The sequence below is a fragment of the Cololabis saira genome, chromosome 15, assembly GCF_033807715.1.
Source record: "Cololabis saira isolate AMF1-May2022 chromosome 15, fColSai1.1, whole genome shotgun sequence".
Taxonomy (NCBI): Eukaryota; Metazoa; Chordata; class Actinopteri; order Beloniformes; family Belonidae; genus Cololabis; species Cololabis saira.
The window spans coordinates 33,494,567-33,507,616 of NC_084601.1; the positions used below are offsets into that span (position 1 = coordinate 33,494,567).

Genomic DNA, 13,050 nt, shown 5'->3' on the forward strand with positions numbered 1-13,050 from the left:
AGGAGCCGCCTGTCGGCCTCCTGCCAGCTCTGCTCCTCACGTCACTTCCCTCTTTCCCTCCGTCCCTCCGTTCCTAGGTGGGTTTTCACAGCATCGGAGGTTTATCGGGTCACATTTCAGCCCTGAAGGAGATGGTTGTCTTCCCCCTTATCTACCCAGAGGTCTTTGACAACTTCAAGATTCAGCCTCCCAGGTGACACAGAGAACACAAATATGTGTGTTCAGGGTTTACAATGCAAAAACTCTAAATCTTAACAAGAATATTTGTGTTATTTCTAGTTAAAATGTCTCTTTTTTAGTAAAAAAAAAATCTCATTACTTATTATTACAACAAGACTCATCACTGGAAAAAACAACAATTTATATTTATACAAATATCTATATGGGCGTATGTGTACAAATATATAGAAATATGCAACTATGTGTATGTATGTATGCATGTATAAGGATGTGTGTGAGTATAATTACAGTATATAATAGTAATAATAATAATAATAATACTGTTACTTAGCAGTGTGAGTACACTGTGTGAATATTTATAAATACAGGTTAAATGATCAGTGAATGGGTTTAGGACTAAATAAGTTTACACTTCTTCCTACTCCTTTTTTGGAACATGTAAATCAAGTTAGCAAGTTTTAAAGGATGAAATTCTTTGTTTTGTTTTGTTGTTGTTTTCTTGAACTTCTCATGAAGTGTTATTTATTTTTTTTTTTTTACATGTACAAAAATAAAATAAATCAAATCAAATCAAATTGCCAGTGGAACAAGAATGTTTTGCTTGTAATGAGAACATAAATCTTGTCCCACTGGCAGATTTTTCTACTTATTTTAGGTGAAAATGTACTTGAAACAGGTGAAAATTGTCAAATAAAAAGTTATTTTTCTGGTAATGACTCTTGTTTTAAGTGTAATGAGATTTTTTTGACTAAAAATGAGACATTTTAACTAGAAATAAGACAAATATTCCTGGTAAGATTTTGAGTTTTTGCAGTGTATATGTATTCTTTAATCGCAAAATGAATGGTTGATGAACCCATCTGTCAAAGCTAAAAGTACAAACGTGGTACGTGGTTAAGGAAGCATTCCTGTTTAGATTCATGAAAACTGATTCTGCCCGTATGCTCTTGCAGAGGATGTCTGTTCTACGGGCCCCCTGGAACCGGGAAGACCCTGGTGGCCCGGGCGTTGGCCAACGAGTGCAGCCACGGCAACAGGACGGTTTCCTTCTTCATGAGGAAAGGAGCCGACTGCCTCAGCAAGTGGGTGGGCGAGTCGGAGCGGCAGCTCCGGCTGCTGTTCGAACAGGCAAGTTCAAGGGTCGGCGGGTCCCTCAGTGCTGCCCCCTGCTGGCCAGGGCCACACCGGGTCCTGACGCAACATAAGTTAGTTTAGTTTAGTTTAGTTTATTTATTTAGCAATATAAGACAAATTGAACAAAAAATTAAAAAACATTGAAATAATATGCAAGGAAAGGAAGAAGCCTGGTGGCTTATATAGAATCGTTTCCATATATGAATAAAAAACAAAAGCTACACAAGGGGGAGTAAAAAAAACAAAAAACACAAAAGAAAATGTAACTCAGATCAAATAATGAACACTACAAAGATGAAACAATAAGAAAGTTATTTAAATGTTTTTTGAATATTGGCAAGGATGGTGATGATTTAAGAGATTTATTGAGTGAATTCCACAAGTGGGGAAAGATTGATGTTACCATGTTCTACAAAACGGTAAATTAAAATCATATTTGTGCCTTGTGGCATAAGAATGAATATCAGAATTAACACAAAAGAAATTATGAAAAGAAGAAGAAATATCTTGTATATAATTTTTAAATTTGAACATGTTTGAAAAATGTTAATTTTATTGATGGATAATAATGAATATTTAATGAAAAGGGGAGCAGATGGCTCATATCTGTTTGCGTGTGATATCATTCTGAGAAACCTTTTTTTGAATGATCAATAATTTATTAATATATGTTGAATGTGTCGAAGCCCAAACAATGTTGCAGTAATTAAGATGAGGGAAGATTAAGCTATAATAGAGTTAAATGAGAGGAAGGAAGAACAAAAGGACAAACTTTTCTCAAAATACCAAGCATCTCAATAGATTTCATGCATACAGTATCAATATGTTGTTTCCAATTTAAATGATCATCTATAATGACACCCAAGAATTTGGTATGAGTAACCTGGCAAATTTCAGAGCCATTGATTATAATTCTAGGTTTTTCTTTGGGAAATGTTTTGTTTTTGTTATTAAAAATCATGAAGTTGCATTTTTTAATATTAAGAGTAAGCTTGTTCAGCTGAAACCATTTGAAGACATCCAATAATTCATTGTTGACATGATTGACAAGGGTATTTACAGTAAATCCCTGTGTGAGGCAACGAGATTAGTATCATCTGCAAATAAAATAGGAAGAAATGTATTACAGTTCATGGTTAAATCATTAATATAAATCAAAAACAATAAAGGACCAAGTATCGAGCCCTGTGGAACCCCAACTGATATTTTTAACTTTGCGGAATAGCAACCATTGATACATGCATATTGTTCTCTGTCTTGTAGATAGTTAGAAAACCACTTGAGAGCAACATCCTGTAGGCCATATCTTTTAAGTTTGGAGACAAGAATTTCATGATTTACAGTATCGAAAGCTTTAGTTAAATCTAAGAAAACACCAAGAACATATTTATCATCTTCTAGAGCAGGAACAGCTGGATTTCCTTAGGCAACAAAATAAAGTGTTACATCAGCAACGTACTTCTATCCTCCAAGAATAAAGCGTAGTCAGAAATACAGCTGCTGTAACGTTTGATTATGTTCTCGTCTGCTCATCAGGCCTATCTGAAACGTCCGTCCATCATCTTCTTTGATGAAATCGATGGTTTGGCTCCCGTCCGATCCAGCCGGCAGGATCACACGCACAGGTTTCTGCTCTTTGTCACATTTAGCAGCATTTCTTACATACACCTCGCCATGTTATCTGCATTTTAACCCTTGTGCTGTCTTTGGGTCAAGGGAGGGGGGAGGGAGAAAAGAAGGAATGATGGGAGAAAAGAAGGAAGGAAGGAAAGAATTAAGGAAGGAAGGAAAGATGGAAGGAAGGGAGAAAAGAAGGAAGGAAGGAAAGAAGGAAGGAAGGGAGAAAAGAAGGAAGGAAGGAAGGGAAAAAGAAGGAAGGAAGGAAGGAAGGAAGGAAGGAAGGAAGGAAGGAAGGGAAGGAAGGAAGGAAGGAAGGAAGGAAGGAAGAGAGAAAACAAGGAAGGAAGGGAAAAAAGAATGAAGGCAGGAAAGGAGAAAACAAGAAAGAATGTATGAGGGGAGAAAAGAAGGAAGGAAGGAAGGAAGGAAGGAAGGAAGGAAGGAAGGAAGGAAAGAAGGGAAAAAGAAGGAAGGAAGAAAAGAAGGAAGGAAGAAAAGAAGGAAGGAAAGAAGGAAGGAAGGAAGGAAGGAAGGAAGGAAGGAAGGAAGGAAGGAAGAGAGAAAACAAGGAAGGAAGGAAAAAAGAATGAAGGCAGGAAAAGGAGAAAACAAGGAAAGAATGTATGAGGGGAGAAAAGAAGGAAGGAAGGAAGGAAGGAAGGAAGGAAGGAAGGAAGGAAGGAAGGAAGGAAGGAAGGAAGGAAGGAAAGAATGAAGGAATGAAGGGAAAAAGAAGGAAGGAAGAAAAGAAGGAAGGAAAGAAGGAAGGAAGGGAGAAAAGAAGGAAGGAAGGAAAGAATGAAGGAATGAAGGGAAAAAGAAGGAAGGAAGAAAAGAAGGAAGGAAAGAAGGAAGGAAGGAAGGAAGGGAGAAAAGAAGGAAGGAAGGGAGAAAAGAAGGAAGGAAAGAAGGAAGGAAGGAGAAAAGAAGGAAGGAAGGAAGGAAGGAAGGAAGGAAGGAAGGAAGGAAGGAAGGAAGGAAGGAAGGAAGGAAAAAAGAAGGAAGGAAGGAAGGAAGGAAGGAAGGAAGGAAGGGAAAAAAGAATGAAGGGAGAAAGAGAAAACAAGGAAAGAATGTACGAGGGGAGAAAAGAAGGAAGGAAGGAAGGAAGGAAGGAAGGAAGGAAGGAAGGAAGGAAGGAAGGAAGGAAGGAAGGAAGGAAGGAAGGAAGGGAGAAAACAAGGAAGGAAGGGAAAAAAGAAGGAAGAAAGGAAAGGAGGAAAGAAGGAAGGAAGGAAGAAAGAAGGAAGGAAGAAAGAAGGAAGGAAAGAAGGAAGGAAGGGAAAAAGAAGCGAGGAAGGGAGAAAAGAAGGAAGGAAGGGAGAAAAGAAGGAAGGAAGGAAGGAAGGGAGGAAAGAACGAATGGAGGGAGAAAAGAAGGAGGAAGAAAAGAAGGAAGGAAGGGAGAAAAGAAGGAAGGAAGGAAGGAAGGAAGGAAGGAAGGAAGGGAAAAAGAAGGAAGGAAGGAAGGAAGGGAGGAAAGAACGAATGGAGGGAGAAAAGAAGGAAGGAAGAAAAGAAGGAAGGAAAGAATGAAGGAAGGGAAAAAGAAGGAAGGAAGGGTGAAAAGAATGAAGGGAGGAAAGGAGAAACAAGGAAAGAATGTACGAGGGAGAAAAGAAGGGAAGAAGGAGGAAGGAAGGAAGGAAGGAAGGAAGGAAGGAAGGAAGGAAGGAAGGAAGGAAGGAAGGAAGGAAGGAAGGAAGGAAGGAAGGAAGGAAGGAAGGAAGGAAGGAAGGAGAAAACAAGGAAGGAAGGGAAAAAAGAATGAATGCAGGAAAGGAGAAAACAAGGAAAGAATGTACATGGGGAGAAAACAAGGAAGGAAGGAAGGAAGGAAGGAAGGAAGGAAGGAAGGAAGGGAGAAAACAAGGAAGGAAGGGAGAAACAAGGAAGGAAGGGAGAAAACAAGGAAAGTATGTACAAGGGGAGAAAAGAAGGGAAGGAAGGAAGGGAGGAAAGAAAGAAGGAAAGGAGTAAAGAAGGAAAGGAGAATTGGGTCATTTTGACCCAAAGACAGTACAAGGGTTAAAAGAGTTAATTAACTTTGGTGACTGAGCAAAGCGGCTCTCTGGAGGTTTCTGACCACTACTGTAACTTGGCACTGATTTTTCATCTGGCTCTTCAGCATCATCAAATTATTGCCGAGAGACAAGTATTTAAGGATGACGAGACTTGTTGATATTTTTCTGTTCATCCTCTCTTCTACGGCACACTGAGTCTAGCCGGCTAACTGGCGTTTCATCCGTGCAGCTCCATCGTGTCGACGCTCCTGGCTCTCATGGACGGCATGAACAGCCGCGGCGAGGTGGTGGTGATTGGAGCAACGAACCGGCTGGACTCCATCGATCCAGCGCTGCGGCGTCCAGGCCGCTTCGACCGGGAGTTCCTCTTCAGCCTGCCGACAGAGAGGTAATACTCAGTACTGGAGTTGAGGGGGGATGAGGGGGGATGAGGGGGATGACATCCCCCTGAAATAAAAACGGTCCAAATCATCCCCCCTGTAAAACTGCCATCCCCCCTTTCCATCCCTTATGTCATTTCATCAATGAATGTGCTTTTACTGCTATTTCAACATTTAGAGTCATCACCAGAAAAATAACTTATTTTGACCATTTTCACCTGTTTCAAGTAAATTTTCACTTGAAATAAGTAGGAAAATCTGCCAGTGGGACAAGATTTATCTTCTCATTACAAGCAAAAAAATCTTGTTCCACTGGCAGATTTTTCTACTTATTTTAAGTGAAAATCTACTTGAAACAGGTGAAAATTGTTATTTTTTCCAGTGATGAGTCTTGTTTTAAGTGTAATGAGATTTTTTTGGACTAAAAATGAGACATTTTAACTAGAAATAAGACCAAATATTCTTGTTAAGATTTTGAGTTTTTGCAGTGATCATGTTACTTATCCTGTGAAGGACAGAATCATATTGATGAGTTTGAGTTTGAGTTTGAGTTTGAGTTTATTCACAATACCAGAATAATAATTATAATAATACAAGAAGCTAGGAAAGCTTATAGGTGGGGGCCCATAGTTCATATAAGGGTGAGGGTACAGAGCAGTTACCATCCGTAAAGAGATGGTGATTGATAAATGCATACAAGTACACAAAAAAAACACTTAACATACATACTTAACATTACATACACATACAGTCACACACATACGTCCCAGCAGTCCATGAAGAAGCATTTTAAATTATATATAGGTTAGTAAAAAGATTATTTTTTAGTTGTCTTTTAAACTTGGAGATATAACGCAACACCTTGAGGCCATCATCAATCCTGTTCCAAATCTGCGGCCCCCTGCAAGCAACACTCATACTGGCGCGCACATGTCGGCGACATTTCCCTAATATGAGTGGTTTGATTCTTGTTTGGTACGTGTGCTGAGGACTGGAGATTGGCACAGCAGTTCAGAAAAGTGTTTTTTATTGTTGTGTTTTGATGTATTTGATGTAAGCCCAGTGGATATTTAAAGCTTACAGAAGGCTGCATTTAACTGCTGCTATGTCATTCCTGCAGTATTTCTGCAGGTGTTTTGGTCACTGCTATTATTTGTAATATATATTATTATTTGTATTCAGCACAAATTATCTGTCCCCATATGATAAAATCCACCATCCCCCCTGGTTTTCTTTTACAACTCGAGTACTTAGTAATAATAATAATAATAATAATAATAATAATAATAATCATTCATTTTATTTAGAGGCGCCTTTCAGGTCACCCAAGGTCACCTTACAAAAGATACAAACACACATGTTATAAGTTAAAATACAATTAATCCAAAAAAGCAGCAACAGACTGCATCAATAAGTACATAAGACAGGGGGAGGTGGCACTTTTCTCACGATTCCAAATAACGATTCAAAACGATTCAAAATAACGATTCAAAATAAAGATTTCTAATAGATGTGTAAGCAGAGTTGATCATTTTTATCCTCAATCCAATCAATAATACATGTTGATCTTTCCTTCTTACATCCTTGTACGTGTTCTTGATTTGTCAAACTAAATTTAGTGACTCATTCTCCTATGTTCTTCTGTTTTAGTCTCGTAAAGAGATCCTAAAGATCCACACCCGGCAGTGGAAACCTCCTCCTTCGGAGGATTTTTCTGGACGAACTGGCCGAGAAATGTGTCGGTAAGAAAAGCCTCATCAGCTCTTCCTCTCCAGTTTCCAGTGTTCTGGGGCCAGATTCATCAATATGTTCTTAAGAACGATCTTAAGAAATGTCTTAAGATCTAAAATTAAGAAGTTCATAAAGAAAGTTCTTAAGTGCAATTCTCAATATTTTCTTAAGAACCGTCATTTCTTACGAATTTCTTATTTTTCCTACTTAAGAACTTCTTAAAATATGTCATTGCATTGCACGTGCCAACAAACAACATATATACATATATGTATATATATATTATATATACAGGTAGTTTGGTCTTAACCGTCAGTCACTCACTAAACATGGAGAAGGAGAAAAAGAGATGCAGGAACTTTTCAAGGTTATGGTGATGAGATTAATGTGCGAAAAAAAAAATACAGTTAACAGGCTCTTTGTGTAATTAATTACAAAGTATATCCTCAAACTACGACCTACTAGTCTAAACTTGTCTAAAATGTGTTGAAAAAGGTGATATAAGAGTCTTACCTTTTCACAGAAGAAATTTTAAGACAGGTCAAGGTTGTCTTAAAGTTAAGAAAAAAGTCAAGAACAAATTTGAGAACTTTTATTTCAAGAATACCATTTATTCTTAAGTTTTTTCTTAAGAAGAAAGTTGAGAATATACTTTTTTGGAGAATATGACGTCTTCTCTTTTTTTCTTCTTAAGAAAAAAATGACACTTAAGAAGATTTTTTTTCTTAAGACTGTTTTGTGAATCCGGCCCCAGGGTATTAAACCCGTTTCTTCCCGCTGTCAGGCTACTGCGGCGCCGACATCCGGGCGGTGTGCACCGAGGCGGCGCTGTGCGCCCTGCGCCGGCGCTACCCGCAGATCTACGGGACCCCGGAGAAGCTGCGGCTGGACGTGTCCTCCATCTCCGTCAGCAGCTGCGACTTCGTGGCCGCCATGGGGAAGATGTCGCCGGCCTCGCACCGCTCCGTCGCCTCCCCCGCCAAGCCGCTGTCGCCCATAGTCCACCCGCTGCTCGGCGCCGCCCTCACCCACATCCTGGACGCCCTGCAGAGGATGTTCCCGCACGCCGAGCAGGGAATGAAGAGGAAGAGGGAGCCAGGTGAGGCAGGACGGTATTTTACAGAGGTGTCAAAAGTATTCACATTCATTACTCAGGTAGAAGTATAGATACTAGGGTTTAAAAATACTCCTGTAGAAGTTGAAGTAAAGTTTTTTTACTCAAGTAAAAGTATAAAAGTACTGGTTTCAAAACTACTTAAAGTATAAAAGTAATGTAAGGGGGAAAAGCCTTTAAGGACAAAAGCCATTGAAAATGAATGTATCTTAGTATAATGCAAATGTATTAAAGAACCATATATGTGTACTATTGAGCATTAACATGTGTTTCAGAGAGCAGGAGATATGATGACTAGTTGCCTATAAGTATTGTAATGGTGCAAAAAGTCAAACTTCAGTTTTAGTTTTAGTTTTAGTTTTATTTATTCGCACATATTAAAGGAATACAAAAAAATAGTGACAATACAATAATTACTGCAGTGCAGGTGAGAAAAAAGAAACCCAAGGTGGGCTTATGAAGGATTCTCACCAGAGATAAATACAAATAAGTAAACAAGGTAATCAAACTTTACAAAAGAAGCACATGAAGAGAAAAAAAAAAAAAAGAAATGTAAATAAATAGCTGAATACATACAAATACACCATCAAATTTACAAAAATGATTGCAATGTGCGTGTGCATTTATCCTAACCTTTATTGGAATGTACATCCAAGTTTAGTTGCAGGAATCTGAGGGAACGGATGTAAGAACAAAACTGGACAAGAACATCTGAAACAACCACAACCAAATTCACTCTATCCGGATGGAGCAATTTAACTGGATAGTTTTTATTAAAGGCCAAAATGAAATAGAGTAACGAGGCGGTTTTTAAAATGTAAGGAGTAAAAAGTACAGATAATTGCGTGAAAATGTAAGAAGTAAAAGTAAAAAGTCGTCTGAAAAATAATTACTCCAGTGAAGTATAGATAACCAACATTTGTACTTAAGTAAGGTAACGAAGTATTTGTACTGTGTTACTTGACACCTCTGGTATTTTATTTACTAATATCTCCTCCCTGTGTGTCAGATCTGACGTCCGGCATCCTTGATGACGGTCTGATGTGTGGAGGAGAAGAGAACGCTAACACTTCAAGCATTTCTGCGCCCTCCACCTCCCAGAGTAGAAACTTCCTGCACTTTGCCAGGTGAGTCTCTTCAACACCTCCGTCAGACTAATATAAACCTTTATCTCTGAGTATGAAGACAAGTTCCTGGTGACATCTTCGCCGGGGTCCTTTCCCGAGACTCCAACAGTCATCCGGTGTTGTATGACTTAAGCTCCTTCTCCCCTTCTCCTGCTCTGCGTCCTGCAGGAGTGCGGTGAAGCAGCCGACATCCTACCGCCCGCGGATGCTGCTGGCCGGCCGCCCCGGCTCCGGTCAGACGTCCCACTTGGCCCCGGCGGTCCTGCACGCTCTGGAGCGTTTCACCATGCACAGCCTGGACTCTGCCGTGCTGTTTGGAGCCAGCAGCAGCTCTCCGGAGGAAACCTGCGCACAGGTGAGCCCTCAGAAACCCCTCCCACATGTGCCACCTCTTACAGGCCTCCAAGGCTCCATCCCGTTTTTCTTTCTGTTTATCTGGCTCAGATTTCTAAATCATGCGACAGCGACACCTATAGTCCTTTAGTGGAAGATTGCTTCTTTGAATAGAGGATTTATCTAGTTTTCCTCTTATGAAGGTTTTTAATCAACCTGCTTGAAGGCTTTTGTTTCCAGGGGTGTTAATGTGACACCCTGGAGACGAATTTAAACACACTTACCATCAACATCAGTGCTGCAGTCAGTGGGAAGATTCTCTAGAGCAGGGGTCGGCAACCCAAAATGTTGAAAGAGCCGTATTGGACCAAAAACACAAAAAACAAATATGTCTGGAGCCGCAAAAAATGAAAAGTCTTGTATCAGCCTTAGAATGAAGGCAACACATGCTGCATGTATCTATATTAGTTATAACTGGGGGAAGATTTTTTTTTTTCATTATGCACTTCGAGAAAAAAGTTGAAATTTCAAGAAAAAAGTCAAAATGTTGTGAAAAAAGTCGAAATGTTGAGAAAAAAATCGAAATGTTGAGAAAAAAGTCAAAATGTCGAGAAAAAAATCAAAATGTTGAGAAAAAAGTCGAAATGTCGAGATTAATGTTGAAGTACACTCTCGAGAAAAAAGTCCAAATGTCGAGAAAAAAGTCCAAATGTAAAAAAAAAAGTCCAAATGTCGAGAAAAAAGTCGAAATATCGAGAAAAAAGTAGAAAAATCGAGATTAATGTTGAAGTACAATGTCGAGAAAAAAGTCGAAATGTCGAGAAAAAAGTCGAAATATCGAGAAAAAAGTTGAAATTTTGAGAAAAAAGTCGAAATGCAGAGAAAAAAGTCGCCATGTCGAGAATATTGTTGAAGTATAATTTAGAGAAAAAAGTCTAAATGTCAAGAAAAAAGTCGAAATATCGAGAGAAAGGTCGAAAAGTCGAGATTAATGATGAAGCACAATTTCGAGAAAAAAGTCTAAATGTTGAAAAAAAAGTCGAAATGTCGAGAAAAAAGTCCATATATCGAGAAAAAAGTCGAAATTTTGAGAAAAAAGTCGAAATGTCGAGAAAAAAGTTGATATGTTAAAAAGGAAAAGAAAAAGGAAGAAAAAAAGGAAAAAAAAAGAAGAAAAAAAGAAGAAAAAAAGGAGAAAAAAAAAGGTCAAACATTTTCTAAAAAGCTCCAGGAGCCACTAGGGCGGCGCTAAAGAGCCGCATGCGGCTCTAGAGCCGCGGGTTGCCGACCCCTGCTCTAGATGATAGATGACTAAATTAGAGATCAGCTTATCTTATAGGAGCCTGACTTTCCCCTGATCAGGTGTTCTGTGAGGCCAAACGGACGTCTCCCAGCATCCTCTACATCCCACACATCCAGCAGTGGTGGGAGACGGCCCGGTCGGAGCTGAGGGCGTCCTTCCTCAGCCTGCTGGGCAGCATCCCCTCCTTCTCCCCCATCCTCCTGCTGGCCACCTGCGACGTCCCCTACAAGCAGATGGACCCAGAGGTTACACCTCCTTTCTTGCTTTTCTCCATCTTTTTTCTTCCTTTCACGTTTTTGAGTGAATAGATACAAGTAACTAATCATTCTGATGTTTGTTTTGACATACGCACAGATCCAGTTGCTGTTTCGGGAGGAGTACGGGGAGGTTTTCACCATCAGCATTCCCACCCGGCAAGAGAGAACAGACTTCTTTCGGGATCTCATCGTGAACCAGGCCGCTGAGGCTCCGCCCTCCAAGAACAAAGCTCGTATGTGACTCAGACTTATCCAAATGTTTTCATTCTTTCTTTACTGCACTCAAAAACGGGTGAAGGGTCACAAAAACAAATGGGCTGATGTGAAACATGTTAGCTGAGGTCATTTCTACATCCTCCTCCGTCCCTCAGTGACTCAGGCCATGGAGATCCTTCCGGTGGCGCCGCTGCCCTCCCCCCAGCGGCTGCTGCATCGTAACCGCCTCCGCCTGAAGCGGCAGGAGGAGGACATGCTCAGGGAGCTCCGCCTCCTCCTCCGCAATGTCACCGAGCGCCTGATGCTGGACCGACGCTTCAAGGTCTTCTCCAAACCTGTCGACACCGACGAGGTGAGCGGGTTTCCTCTCCAGACCTGAAGCTGCCCGTATTTCAGCAGAAGAGCGTGCCACTGTGCGGAAATGGTTTCATCAAATAATCTTAAAGTGGCTGCAAAGCGCAACCTGATATATATATATATATATATATATATATATATATATATATATATATATATATATATGTAATACTATGATACTAAAATGAGATAGTAGACATTAAAAACAGAGCTAAAGCTGCAGCCTCTTACACTGCAAAAACTCAAAATCTTACCAGGAATATTTGTCTTATTTCTAGTTAAAATGTCTCATTTTTAGTCAAAAATCTCATTACACTTAAAACAAGAGTCATTACCAGAAAAATAACTTATTTGACAATTTTCACCTGTTTCAAGAAAATTTTCACTTGAAATAAGTAGAAAAATCTGCCAGTGGGACAAGATTTATCTTATCATTACAAGCAAAAAACTCTTGTTCCACTGGCAGATTTTTCTACTTATTTTAAGTGAAAATCTACATGAAACAGGTGAAAATTATAGTTTTTTCCAGTGATGAGTCTTGTTTTAAGTGTAATAAGATTTTTTTGACTAAAAATTAGACATTTTAACTAGAAATAAGACGAATATTCTGGTTAAGATTTTGAGTTTTTGCAGTGTAGGAGGATAGCGAGGCTCTAAAAGGCCGGTTCTTTAAGGTTTACGGATGTTTCTTGGAAGTGTGTGAACACATAAACAGGAAACCACCTCCAAGGGTCCAACATCTTCTCTGCTTTCGTCTGTTGGAGGTCCCGGACTATCTCGGGGTGATCGACAAGCCCATGGACCTCTCACGGCTCCTGGCCAACATCCAAGAGCAGAGATACGACACGGCCAGAGAGTTCATGTCAGACGCAGAGCTCATCTGGCTGAACGCGCTGGAGTACAACCCGGACAACGACGCAAAAGGTGAGATACTGACAACCTGCCGAGACCCCCGAGTCCCGATCTGTGAGGTTTAGAGACTCTAGTTCTTCTCCTGGAGGCCGTGTATCTGAAACTCCTCAGGTGGGTGGACTGTGGTCGTCTGATACCATAAATCAGGGGTCGGCAACCCAAAATGTTGAAAGAGCCATATTGGACCAAAAACACAAAAAACAAATAGTCTAGAGCCACAAAAAATGAAAAGTATTGTAATGTTGAGACAAAAGTTGAAATGTTGAGAAAAAAGTCAAAATGTCGAGAAAAAAGTTGAAATGTTGAGAAAAAAGTTGAAATGTTGAGAAAAAATTTGAAATTTTGAGTAAAAAAGTTGAAAT

At 39.8% G+C, this 13,050-nt stretch overlaps 1 pseudogene; it reads left to right on the plus strand.

The window, feature by feature from the left end:
- The window catches only part of LOC133460705 (ATPase family AAA domain-containing protein 2-like), a 33,836-nt pseudogene that overhangs the window by 12,496 nt on the left and 8,290 nt on the right, over nt 1-13,050 (plus strand).